Genomic DNA, 12,078 nt, shown 5'->3' with positions numbered 1-12,078 from the left:
CCCCACTAAAGTTTTTCCGTGGCCTTCTAATCAACCAAATTACTTTCTCAAACTAGGACCTTCAATTCCACTCTTAATAATGGCCTGAGAAAGTGCACGCAGCTTTGCTAGTATACAAGCTGTGATGATGTTTTCAACAGGATGTAGACAAGCCAATACAACAATGTTTCTAAGAGAAGTTAATTAACGCTATACTGTATTTGCAAAAGTGACTAACAAGTTTCTATTCTTAGAACCAACCAGCGCAAGCCCAACCAAACACCTTCTTACTGAGACATCCTATAACCAGTTCTTCCTCAATTCAAGTTCATAAACTTTTTTCTATAGTGGCTTTTTCTTTGGTTGGAAGGCTTTAACTGATTTTGTTAGATCTGGGTGACTTATTTAACTCTTAGAGCAACTGTCCCATAGAATTGGAGTCTTCTCTCTTTGTCTTCCCCTTGAAGCTGTATTTTCTCACTTACTTGATGAAGTTCCCTTTCTTTGCCCCAGGATAGAGGTTTCCTTAAGAAAAGATGCCTGTTCTCAGTTCCCAATTACTCAATTAGTTACCTTCTCTTAATTTATAGATTGAGAACATTCACCACAGGGTGATTTTGAATTTGTTGCTATGGACCCTGAGAAAGAAGAGAACGATGAAAAAGGGTTTCTGGTGATTAACTGGGCTCAAAAAAATAAACACACACACCACATTTGTAAGATATTTTTCCCCGCGGAGAAGGAAGGAAGGGGCCAGAGCCACGAAGTGTGGAATAGTAAAAGGCTTTATTGAGTACAGAGCACGCATCCCGCCCAGCGAGGTTCCCTGGCCCCGAGGTAAGGTGGAGGCCAGGGAAGTCACAAGGATTAAACCGCGTGGGAGATATTTAAAGGGTCCCTCTAGGGAAGTCGTGGTGAAATATCACTGGCTGGCAGACGGTCGCTTTTATCCAAAGGGTTCCTGGGAAGTTTCTTTTGGCGCGCTTGGTTGTGGGCGGTCCTAGCCAAAGTTCGCGGGTCTGAGTTCCCCACATGACCATCCCCCATTATCCACCGACCTTACAACATTAACACCCTAGCAGTCATTTCTACACAGGGGCCTCTCATTCAAACTGCACTTCCGGGAAAAGCCTGTACTGAATACCTGCCTCTGCACTACTGCCTGTCTACACAGTGTTCCTGCCAGCTCTTATAAAGGAAGTTTTAGAATCCTATATATTTCAACTAATAGGACTGAGGTTTTCCCCATCCAATTGGAGTTGCACAGCTATATCCCCATCAGCTTCTTAACTGACCAGAGTGGCTCCATTCTGACTAGACAGGACAACACCCTTTTGGACCAATTAAACTGTGACACTGTGAGGATTTGGAATTCTCTTTTGCCTGAGGATGAACCAATCAGGGACTAGGCACAGGAACTTCTGTCTATATATGTCAGCTCCTCTCTGGTTCTGAGGGTGCACTTTCCCTTTCCCCTGAGAGCTTTCTCTTTGCGGGGTGTTTCCTTGTCTGGAGCTGAAATACTGAAGATGTCTAGCTGGAGCAGAGTGGAGCAGACCAGTGCAGGGCAAAGCTGGCTGCCATGGAGCAAAGCAGAACAGATCAGCAAGGAGCAGAGCAGAGCTGTCAAGCCAAAGAGAGGCCTGGCTCTAGGGCAGGGGTCCCCAAACTACGGCCGGCGGGCCGCATGCAGCCCCCTGAGGCCATTTATCCGGCCCCGCCACACTTCCGGAAGGGGCACCTCTTTTATTGGTGGTCAGTGAGAGGAGCATAGTTCCCATTGAAATACTGGTCAGTTTGTTGATTTAAATTTACTTGTTCTTTATTTTAAATATTGTATTTGTTCCCTTTTTGTTTTTTTACTTTAAAATAAGATATGTGCAGTGTGCATAGGAATTTGTTCATAGATTTTTTTTATAGTCCAGCCCTCCAATGGTCTGAGGGACAGTGAACTGGCCCCCTGTGTAAAAAGTTTGGGGACCCCTGCTCTAGGGCCACCTCCTCCCAGGCTGCCTCCCAGCCATGCTGTTTTCACAGCAGTGCTGTATCACAATGGAGCTCTTTTGCACCGAATAAAGTTTCCTTGTTTACCACTCCACAAAATAAGGGTTTCTAATGGTGTTGGATAGGCAGCAACAAATATTGCTTGACAATGCCTTCAATTTCTACTCCTTGCTCACCACCTTCCGTCAGAGGTTGCCTGCTTGATGTGCCACAGCCACTTCAGCCTTGCCCCTCTCGGTGGCCAACTTTATTTCTGACCTGATTCAATCCCACTTCTTTCCTTGCTTACCTACGCATGGGCAACTTCAAATAACCAGCTGTTTCACTTCTCCATATCCTCTTCCAGGATTGGAGGCATGATGGTTTAAGCATGAAAGCTAATCTATAATTCCTTTTCTCTCCAACATACCTAATCTCCTGTTCCCCACTCCAAAGCTGTCAGATACTTAGGAAATTGGTTTTACAACCATTCCATTTTTCTCTCAACATACTTACAAAGTTTTGCACTCTCCATCCTTATGAGTGAAGTGCCTAAGGCAGCGGTTCTCAACCTGTGGGTCGGGACCCGCCGGGATCACGACCCACAGGTTGAGAACCGCTGGCCTAAGGGTCTTCTTTTAAGGGCCTTGGTAACTAGCTTATTCTCTAACTTGTGAAGCACAGATACCACATCTGAGGCCAAAAGATATGCAGGGAGTAATTTTTCCATGCAGAACAGTACTCTGGTTTGTATCTTTTTTAGACATAATAGCCAAAGACTTCCCTAAGGTGCATTCATTTCTGTTAATAAACGGATTAGCTTCTTCAGCACGGACATCCTTCTCTTTTCTGAGGAGTTGAAAGACCTGCCAGTGAGAACTACACATTGCCCCACCCTCCACCACAACGGAGCTGTCACCTCCCTTCATGGGCAAAACAACTCAGGGGCATCCCCTATCTTTATCTTCCCCCTGCAATTGGCTCATGGACTCTCCTGCTTCAGAAGTGCTATCTTTTTCCCCAGAGTTTGGAAGGTCTGAAAGGAATGAACAATCCCCTGTGCTCTTACAGCTAACACAACCCTCTTACAAGACTGGTGGTGAAACTTGTCCTCCACTTACTCAGTTGCTTGATATTAGCCATTTATCATCCCAAATGTAACTGTATCCTCCTTGTTCCGATACACTGCACCCTTGCTCAGTAGATTACACCCTTGGCAACTCCCCTGATCAATATTCAACACTGTCTGCAGTTCCTTTTTCTTTAGTCTTAATACATTTTGCACAGTTACTCAGCTCTTGAGAGAATTCTATAACTTCTATAACTTCCTGGGTATCTTCCTAAATTGCTACACAAACTCCTGTGTCTTCAGGATCTTTTTATTGAATTCAAGTTGTTTCCCTGGGAGATCTCTCTTCCTCCTACTGAATGGTTTGACACCCAAGTGATGCCACACAGAAGAAAAACTCATGAACCCCTATGAAAGTCAGCATGGTATAATAGTTGAGAGTTGAAGTTCTGAAATCAGACTGCCTGAATTCAGCTCTGCCGTTTCCTAATTACTGTTACTATTCAGAACTTTGTAAAATTATTTAAGTTTTCTGTTTCTCAGTCTATGAGAGAACAAGGAAATAAAAAATAAGGAAATTATGGAAACCTTAGTAATGTAATTGATAAGCTAGACCTGATTAATATATCAAATTGTATGTGTTAAAAAGAGAATACATGAGCATTCACAAAAACAATTAAGCCACAAAGAAAAAGCTCAGCAACACCCAAACAGAGTGAAGATAGCATTCTTTGATCACAGTGCAATATATATAATAGAAATGGATAAAGTAAGGGAGACAAAATTCTTTCTGTGTGGAAATTTGAGACTATTTTAATCAAAATTTAGAACAAACAGAAAGTATTAATGAAATTGTAGACAATAAAAATACAATGCATAAAAACTTATGGAGTCGTAGGTGATCCATGTGCTCAGTTTCCTCGACCTCAACGCAAGAAGAAATTGCTGGACTTAAAATTGACAATGACTTTGGCATATGTAAAGCTGGCTTTGCTGGAAATGACAACCTCCAAGCTATGCTTCCATCCATTGTTGGGTGTCCAGGGTGTGGTGGTGGGCAGGGGGACTGAAAGTCCAAAGCAAGTATGGCATCCTGAGCCTGAATGAAGCATGAAGCATGGCATAGTCATGAAGTACCTCATGAAGCATGGCATAGTCATCAACTGGGATGACGCTGGGAAGACCTGGAACCACACTTTCTACAGCAAACTGCATGTGTCCCCTGAAGAGCAGCTAATGCTGTTGACTGAGGCTCCACTGAACCCCAATGTTAACAGAGAAGATGATCATGTTTAAGACTTTCAACACACTAGCCATCTATGTGGCCATCTGGGCCTTGCTGTATTTGCATGCCTCTGGCAGTATCACCTGTTTTATAATGTATGCTAGAGATGGGGTCATTCATACAGTGCCATTTACAAGGGCTATCCTGCTTCATGACATCCTGCATCTGGACCTGGCTGGCCAGGACCCGGTGGACTGCCTCATGAAGATCCTTACAGAACATGCCTATAGCTTCACTACCACAGCCGAATGGGAAATAATGCATGACCTTAAGGAGAAGCTCTGCTATATTGCCTTGAACTTGGAGCAGCAGATGGCTACCACTAAGTCTTTCTCCTTCAGAGCTTACAGTTGCCCAATGGTCAGGTGATCACCATCAGTAATCAGCGGTTCTGGTGTCCAGAGGCACTCATCCAGCCTCCTTCCTGGGTGTGGAGTCCTGTGACATCTACAAGACCATTCTTAACTCTACCAAAAAGTGTGATGTTGACATCTGGAAGGACTTAAATGACAACACGATGATGTCTGATGGGACTAGCATTTACTCTAGCCCAGTGGTCCCCAACGTTTTTTGGGCCATGGACCGGTTTAACGTCAGAAAATATTTTCACGGACCGGCTTTTAGGGTGGGATGGATAAATGCACAAAATAAGATAATGCGGCCTTGGCCGGTTGGCTCAGTGGTAGAGCGTCGGCCTGGAGTGAGGAAGTCCCGGGTTTGATTCCCGGCCAGGGCACACAGGAGAGGCACCCATCTGCTTCTCCACCCCTCCCCCTCTCTTTCCTCTCTGTCTCTCTCTTCCCCTCCCTCAGCCAAGGCTCTATTGGAGCAAAAGATGGCCCGGGCGGGCTCTGGGGATGGCTCCTTGGCCTCTGCCCCAGGCGCTAGAGTGGCTCTGGTCGCGACAGAGCGATGCCCCAGATGGGCAGAGCATCGCCCCCTGGTGGGCGTGCCAGGTGGATCCCGGTCGGGCGCATGCGGGAGTCTGTCTGACTGCCTCCCTGTTTCCAGCTTCAGAAAAATACAAAAAAAAAAAAAAAAAAAAAAAAAAAGATTATGCAACCGGCGTAAAAACTGTGGTATTTTTAAATATAATTGTCGAACTTACGAGACAAGCGTCAAGAGTGAATCTTAGAAGGATGTAACAGAGGGAATCTGGTCATTTTTAAAAAATAAAACATCGTTCAGACTTAAACATAAATAAAACGGAAATAATGTAACTTATTTATTCTTTCTCTGCGGACTGGTACCAAACGGCCCACAAACCGGTACTGGTCCGTGGCCTGGCAGTTGGGGATCACTGCTCTAGCCTGTTTGATAGCATGCAGGAGTTCACAGGCCTGGCCCTCAGCACAGTGAAGGTCAAGATCATTATTTCTCTTAAATGCAAGAATTCAGTGTGAATTGGAGGCGTCATCCTTGCTTTGCTGTCTACCTCTCAGCAGATTTGGATCAGCAAGCAGGAAAATGACAAGTTGAGCCCCTCCTTTGCATGTTGCAAAACTTCTAAATGGACTGTGAGCATATGTGTACCATTTGCTGCATGAGTTAAGTCAGAAGTATATACATATTTGCCCTAGCCTCATGAAACTGGAATAAATATTTAAAAATAAATTTGTCTTTAAAGTTTTTGTCTAAGACAAGCTGGATTGTAGAACCTTTTTGCTAATTTTGATGTTGTATTCAAGTTAATTGTTACATTTGTATATGTTTAACACCCTGTATATATCTTTGATTTAACACTTTGGTAAATATAGTTTGGTCATTTTCTGACTGAGGTGAGAGAACACATATATGGTAGAGAAATTGGCTTGGTGAGACTCTGTGAGACCAACAACTTCTTGATCAATGCAGAGTATTAATGTGTACACGCGGACTATTCCAGGATGTGGTAGTCAACCTGGTCCCTACCGCCCACTAGTGGGCGTTCCAGCTTTCATGGCGGGCGGTAGCGGAGCAACCAAAGTATACATAAAAAGATAGATTTAACAATAGTAATTTGTCTTATAAAGATTTATTCTGCCAAACTTAGCGAAAATCCGACATAAAGTACTTGGTAAATAATTATTATTATATGCTTTAACTTGCTGTAACTCTGCTTTATAAATTTTATAAAGTAAAGTTACTTCCCTACTTTATAAATTATTACTGTGGAACCGGTGGGTTAGAAAATTTTATTGCTAACAGAGATACAAAAGTGGGTGGTAGGTATAAAAAGGTTGACTGCCCCTGTAGAGGCTGGCAGGAGTTCTTGAATCAGCTGTCATTACTGTCAGTCAAACAGTGTGGGGAAGGTCCCAGACTTTGAACCCAGGTTCCTTTGTTATGATGTTTTCCTGCCAGGACTGTGAATTGTTACTTGCCTTGGATTGGAAAATAGTGCACCTTTACACATGTAAATATATTTATTCTTTTAATTTATGTAAAGTATTTGTACACAATTTTAGATTCTTTACGTGGTAACAACAAATTTTGGTTTTTTATTGTCAGGTGAGAGCATTAGGTGCCAGCAACATGTCATTGTTCAAGGAAAATAAAGTGCTTAAAAAAACAACAGAAACTCTTTCAGAATACTGCTAAAGTATACTCCAAAGGAAAATTTGTACTTACATATAAAAAAAAATTAAGATAAGTAAATTAAGAATCTGATGCAAAAAATTAGAGAAAAGCAAAATAAATTGAATAAAAGCAGAAGGAGTTATTTAGTAAAAAAAAAAAAGTAAAAATTAATGTTATAAAACAGAAGGACAGAAATATTATGGTAAGTTAAAAAACTGATTCACTGGCCCTGGCAGGTTGGCTCAGTGGTAGAGCCTAGGCCTGGTGTGCAGGAGTCCCGGGTTCGATTCCCGGCCAGGGCACACAAGAGAACCGCCCATCTGCTTCTCCACGCCTCCCCTCTCCTTCCTCTCTGTCTCTCTCTTCTCTTCTTGCAGCCAAGGCTCCATTAGAGCAAAGTTGGCCCAGGCGCTGGGGATGGCTCTATGGCCTCTGCCTCAGGCACTGGAATGGCTCTGGTTGCAACAGAGCAATGCTCCAGATCGGCAGAGCATTGCTGGTTGGATCCTGGTCAGGTGCATGCGAGAGTCTGTCTGACTGCCTCCCAGTTTCCAACTTCAGAAAAAAAAAACAACCCCAAAAAAGAAACAAACAAAAAAAAACTGTGTTAGGTAGTAAAATGGTGATAATATAATTTACCAAAACGATAAAAAAGATGAAAAACAGAGACTAAAACTGAATGCTGTAGAATAGGTAAAGTGTCAAAGAGCTACACCCACAGAAAGAAAGCAGTACACCCAGGTGGAGAAGTCTACCAAATTTTAAAAGCATGAAATTCTAATACTAATATTATTCCCTGAGAAAAGTTAAAAAGAATGAAACGTCTAACTTCCTTTTCTCAAATGATAACCTGATATCAAAACCTGATAAAAAAATATATCAGACTACAAATATCACTTATGAATATAAGTACAAAATATAAATTTTTTTTTTGAAGTGAGAAGGGTTGGGGTAAGCAGACAGACTCTCGCAAGCGCCTGACCGAGATCCAACTGGCATGCCCACGGGGGTGGGGGTGGGGGTGATGCTCTGCCCCTCTGGGGCATTGCTCCACTGCAATCAGAGCCATTCTAGCGCCTAGGGTGGAGGCCATGGAGCCATCCTCAGTGCCTGGGCCAACTTTGCTCCATTGGAGCCTTGGCTGTGGGAGGGGAAGAGAGAGAGACACAGAGAAAGGACAGAGAGAAGGGTGGAGAAGAAGACAGGTGTTTCTTCTTTGTGCCCTGGCTGGGAATCGAACCCGGGATTTCCACATGCTGGGCTCATGCTCTACTGCTGAGGCAAGTGGCCAGGGCCCAAAAATATAATCTTAAATAAAATTTCACAGAAAACCTAGCAATATATATATATATATATATATATACACAAATAAAAGAAAAAAAAATGAATACATCATAATCAAGTAAGATTTATTCTAGGAATGCAAGGATGTTTATATGTTAGGCAAACAACCATTTGAAAATATTAGGAGAGAATGACAGATTCAATGTCATAGATGCTTAAAAGTCATTTGAAAAATTCAACAACCATTACTAAAAACATAAAGCTTAATAAATAATAAAAAGTCTATACTTTCTTAATATGATACATGTAACTCAGCACAAAAGCTGGTGTTAAGATTAATGAGGGCCCTGGCCGGTTGGCTCAGCGGTAGAGCGTTGGCCTAGCATGCGGAGGACCCGGGTTCGATTCCCGGCCAGGGCACACAGGAGAAGCGCCCATTTGCTTCTCCACCCCTCCGCCGTGCTTTCCTCTCTGTCTCTCTCTTCCCCTCCCACAGCCAAGGCTCCATTAGAGCAAAGATGGCCCGGGCGCTGGGGATGGCTCTGTGGCCTCTGCCTCAGGCGCTAGAGTGGCTCTGGTCGCAACATGGCGACGCCCAGGATGGGCAGAGCATCGCCCCCTGGTGGGCAGAGCGTCGCCCCTGGTGGGCGTGCCGGGTGGATCCCGGTCGGGCGCATGCGGGAGTCTGTCTGACTGTCTCTCCCTGTTTCCAGCTTCAGAAAAATGAAAAAGAAAAAAAAAAAAAGATTAATGAGGAAATACTTCAAGCATCTTTTCTAAAATCAGAAACAAGACAAGTATGGCCACTCTCACAAATAGTTAGTATTGTATTTGATTTACTGGCCAATACAATTAAGCAAAAGGAGGAAATTAGAGATATAATAATTGGGGAAGTGTAAGTAAACTATTACAATTTGTAGGTATTATGACTATATAACTGGAAAACCCAAGAGACTCAACATTAACAACAAAACTACTGAGGAAGAAAAGATTTATATATTAGTTTCAAGTTATATAAGTATACGGAAGTCACTAGCTTTCATTTATGCAAGTTACAACCAAAGAGAAAGTAGTGAGAAAAAGACCCATTTACAATAGCAACAACAATGAAAATACCCAGGCAAGACTTTTATGAAGAAAACTTTAAAAACAGAACAGAATATTTCAACAAATAGAAAAAATACCTTTTTTTTTTTTTTTGTATTTTTCTGAAGCTGGAAACAGGGAGAGACAGTCAGACAGACTCCCGCATGCGCCGGACCAGATCCACCCGGCACGCCCACCAGGGGTAACGCTCTGCCCACCAGGGGGCGATGCTCTGTCCCTCCGGGGCGTCGCTTTGCCGCGACCAGAGCCACTCTAGCACCTGGGGCAGAGGCCAAGGAGCCATCCCTAGCGCCCGGGCCATCTTTGCTCCAATGGAGCCTTGGCTGCGGGAGGGGAAGAGAGAGACAGAGAGGAAGGAGGGGAGGGGGTGGAGAAGCAAATGGGCGCCTCTCCTATGTGCCCTGGCCGGGAATCGAACCCGGGTCCCCCGCATGCCAGGCTGACGCTCTACCGCTGAGCCAACTGGCCAGGACCCCATGTTTTTTGTTTTTGTTTTTTTTTTGGTCAGGGAGACTCAACATCATAAAGAATCTCCATAATTTAATTGTGTTAATCCTAGTCCTTCTAGAAGCAGAAGCCAAGATGGGATTAAACAAGCAAGAATTATATTAAGGGAAAAGGCTATGTGAAAGGAATAGGGAGGCAGTCGAGGAAGGATGGGTGAGCTGAGACCCCAAAGCAATAAAGGGGGAGGGAGAGAAGGTTGGGTGGAAAGTCTGAGCTTTAGAAAAACTGTCAGGGTTCTTGAGAAAAAGTCAGTATGCTCCACATAGTAGGAGATTTGTGAGACCATCTTTGTAGCTGCTACATGTTACTCCTCATGCTACACACATCTACATCTTCACACAGGTTCAGGGAGCAACTACATCTTCACACAGGTTCAGGGAGCAACTCCACGAGAAGAAACATTCTCGTGGATGTTTCTTCCTGAAGAAATGGAGAAGTGAGGTTAGTGGGAAAAACAGCAGTCGCTGATGCTGTGGTTGATCTTGGGGCCATAATTGCTACTCATCCTTTCTCACCTCCAATGTCCATTTAAAATTTGGTCCTTAACTATCACCAAGACTTCCCTGGGGCTGTGATTCAAACCTTTATAACCAAAGAGCCCAAACATGTGATAGTCATTTCTCCTCTCAGTTTGGGGTTGCTGCACTCCAAAACTGTACCATTTGTTCATGGCTAACATGGGGCAAAGGCATGCCAAGATGTGCCCAAAGGAATCACCTGGTTCTGCTACCATTTTGTAAAAGCATCTCTAGCTCTTCCTGATGAGCTGGATCACTTGTCCCTCCCATGAAGGTGGCTCTTTGACTCTCCTGCTGCTCCCTGAACACAAGGTTTCCCAAATATTCTGATGGCACCTGTAACCAATAGTTCAATGAGACTGTTTCTGTGTCCCTTGGCAAGAATGTGTCCACTATAAGAACAGGACCTCTAAACTTGAGGGATGGACAGCACAAAATCCTCAGTAGGTCACTGAGAGTGATGAAAAGTGGAACAATACTTGCCTCTACCCATTGATTCCCACTGCCCTGTAGCCTTCAATCCTCAGCAGGTCACTGGGAGTGATGAAAAGTGGAACAATACTTGCCTCTACCCATTGATTCCCACTACCCTGTAGTCTTCCTATTTGGGACACAACTCCATACAGAGCTCTCAGATTTAATAAGTATGTTACATTCTAAAGGAAGGGCTCTATTCATTTAGAGTGTTTTTATTTTTTAATTATTAAATTATATTTAGAAAATTAACTTTAACAGGGTGACATTGATCAATAAGAGTATATAGGTTTCAGGTAAGCATTTCATTTTTATTTTTTTTTATATTTTTCTAAAGTTGGAAACAGGGAGGCAGTCAGACAGACTCCCACATGCGCCCGACCGGGATCCACCCGGTATGTCCACCAGGGAGCGATGCTCTGCCCATCTGGGGCATTGCTCTGTTGCAACCAGAGCCATTCTAGCGCCTAAGGCAGAGGCCACAGAGCCATCCTCAGCGCCGGGCAAACTTTGCTCCACTGGAGCCTTGGCTGCAGGAGGGGGAGAGAGAGATAGAGAGAAAGGAGAGGGGGTGGGGTGGAGAAGCAGATGGGCGCTTCTCCTGTGTGCCCTGGCCGGAAATCGAACCCGGGACTCCTGCACGCCAGGCTGACACTCTACCACTGAGCCAAGCGGTCAGGGCCTCAGGTAAGCATTTCTATAGCACTTGAACTGTTGATTATGTTGTATACCCATCACCCAAAGTCAAATCATTTTTTGTCACCTTATATTTGTTCCTCTTTACACCCTCCCCCCTCACCCATCCCCTACACCCACATCCCTGTCCCCCTGGTAACCACTTCACCATTATCTATGTCCATGAGTCCCAGTTTTATATCCCACGTATGTGTGAATTCATATAGCTCTTAGCTTTTCCTGATTTACAGTACTTATTTCACAGTGTTTTCTGTAAGTTGCCATTTTAGTTGCACATTTAGAAAGCTGTCTTAGCATTCTAGAAGGCTTCTGGATAGTCCAGTACATAATATGACCAATGGATCCCATGGTCATGGGTTCACCAAAATTTCTTTCACTGATTGGGTGTTATGTGAATGGAATTCCATGCCTGTGAATCAAGAATTCCATAAGACATGGATAGTTGTGCTGATTGAGACTCAATAGGCAGGAAAGGCCAACTCTTACACAGAACAGGTGTCTATCTTGTGAGGATGAAGCACTGGTCCATCCAGGATGGATGGAGCCTCATATAGTCAATTTTCCACCCAGTGGTCAGCTGGTCTCGTCAAAGAGAGGAGTTCAATGTTGGTCTCTGT

General features: G+C 43.9%; 1 pseudogene; it reads left to right on the top strand.

Moving 5' to 3' along the window:
- Positions 1-3,936: 3,936 nt before the first annotated feature.
- LOC136315600 (actin, cytoplasmic 2-like) lies at positions 3,937-10,241 on the top strand (annotated as a pseudogene).
- The last annotated feature ends 1,837 nt before the right edge of the window (positions 10,242-12,078 follow it).

The sequence above is a fragment of the Saccopteryx bilineata genome, chromosome 11 (genome assembly GCF_036850765.1).
Source record: "Saccopteryx bilineata isolate mSacBil1 chromosome 11, mSacBil1_pri_phased_curated, whole genome shotgun sequence".
Classification (NCBI taxonomy): domain Eukaryota; kingdom Metazoa; phylum Chordata; class Mammalia; order Chiroptera; family Emballonuridae; genus Saccopteryx; species Saccopteryx bilineata.
The sequence above is the reverse complement of the archived record's forward strand: the minus strand, read 5'-3'. Positions and strand labels throughout refer to the sequence as shown.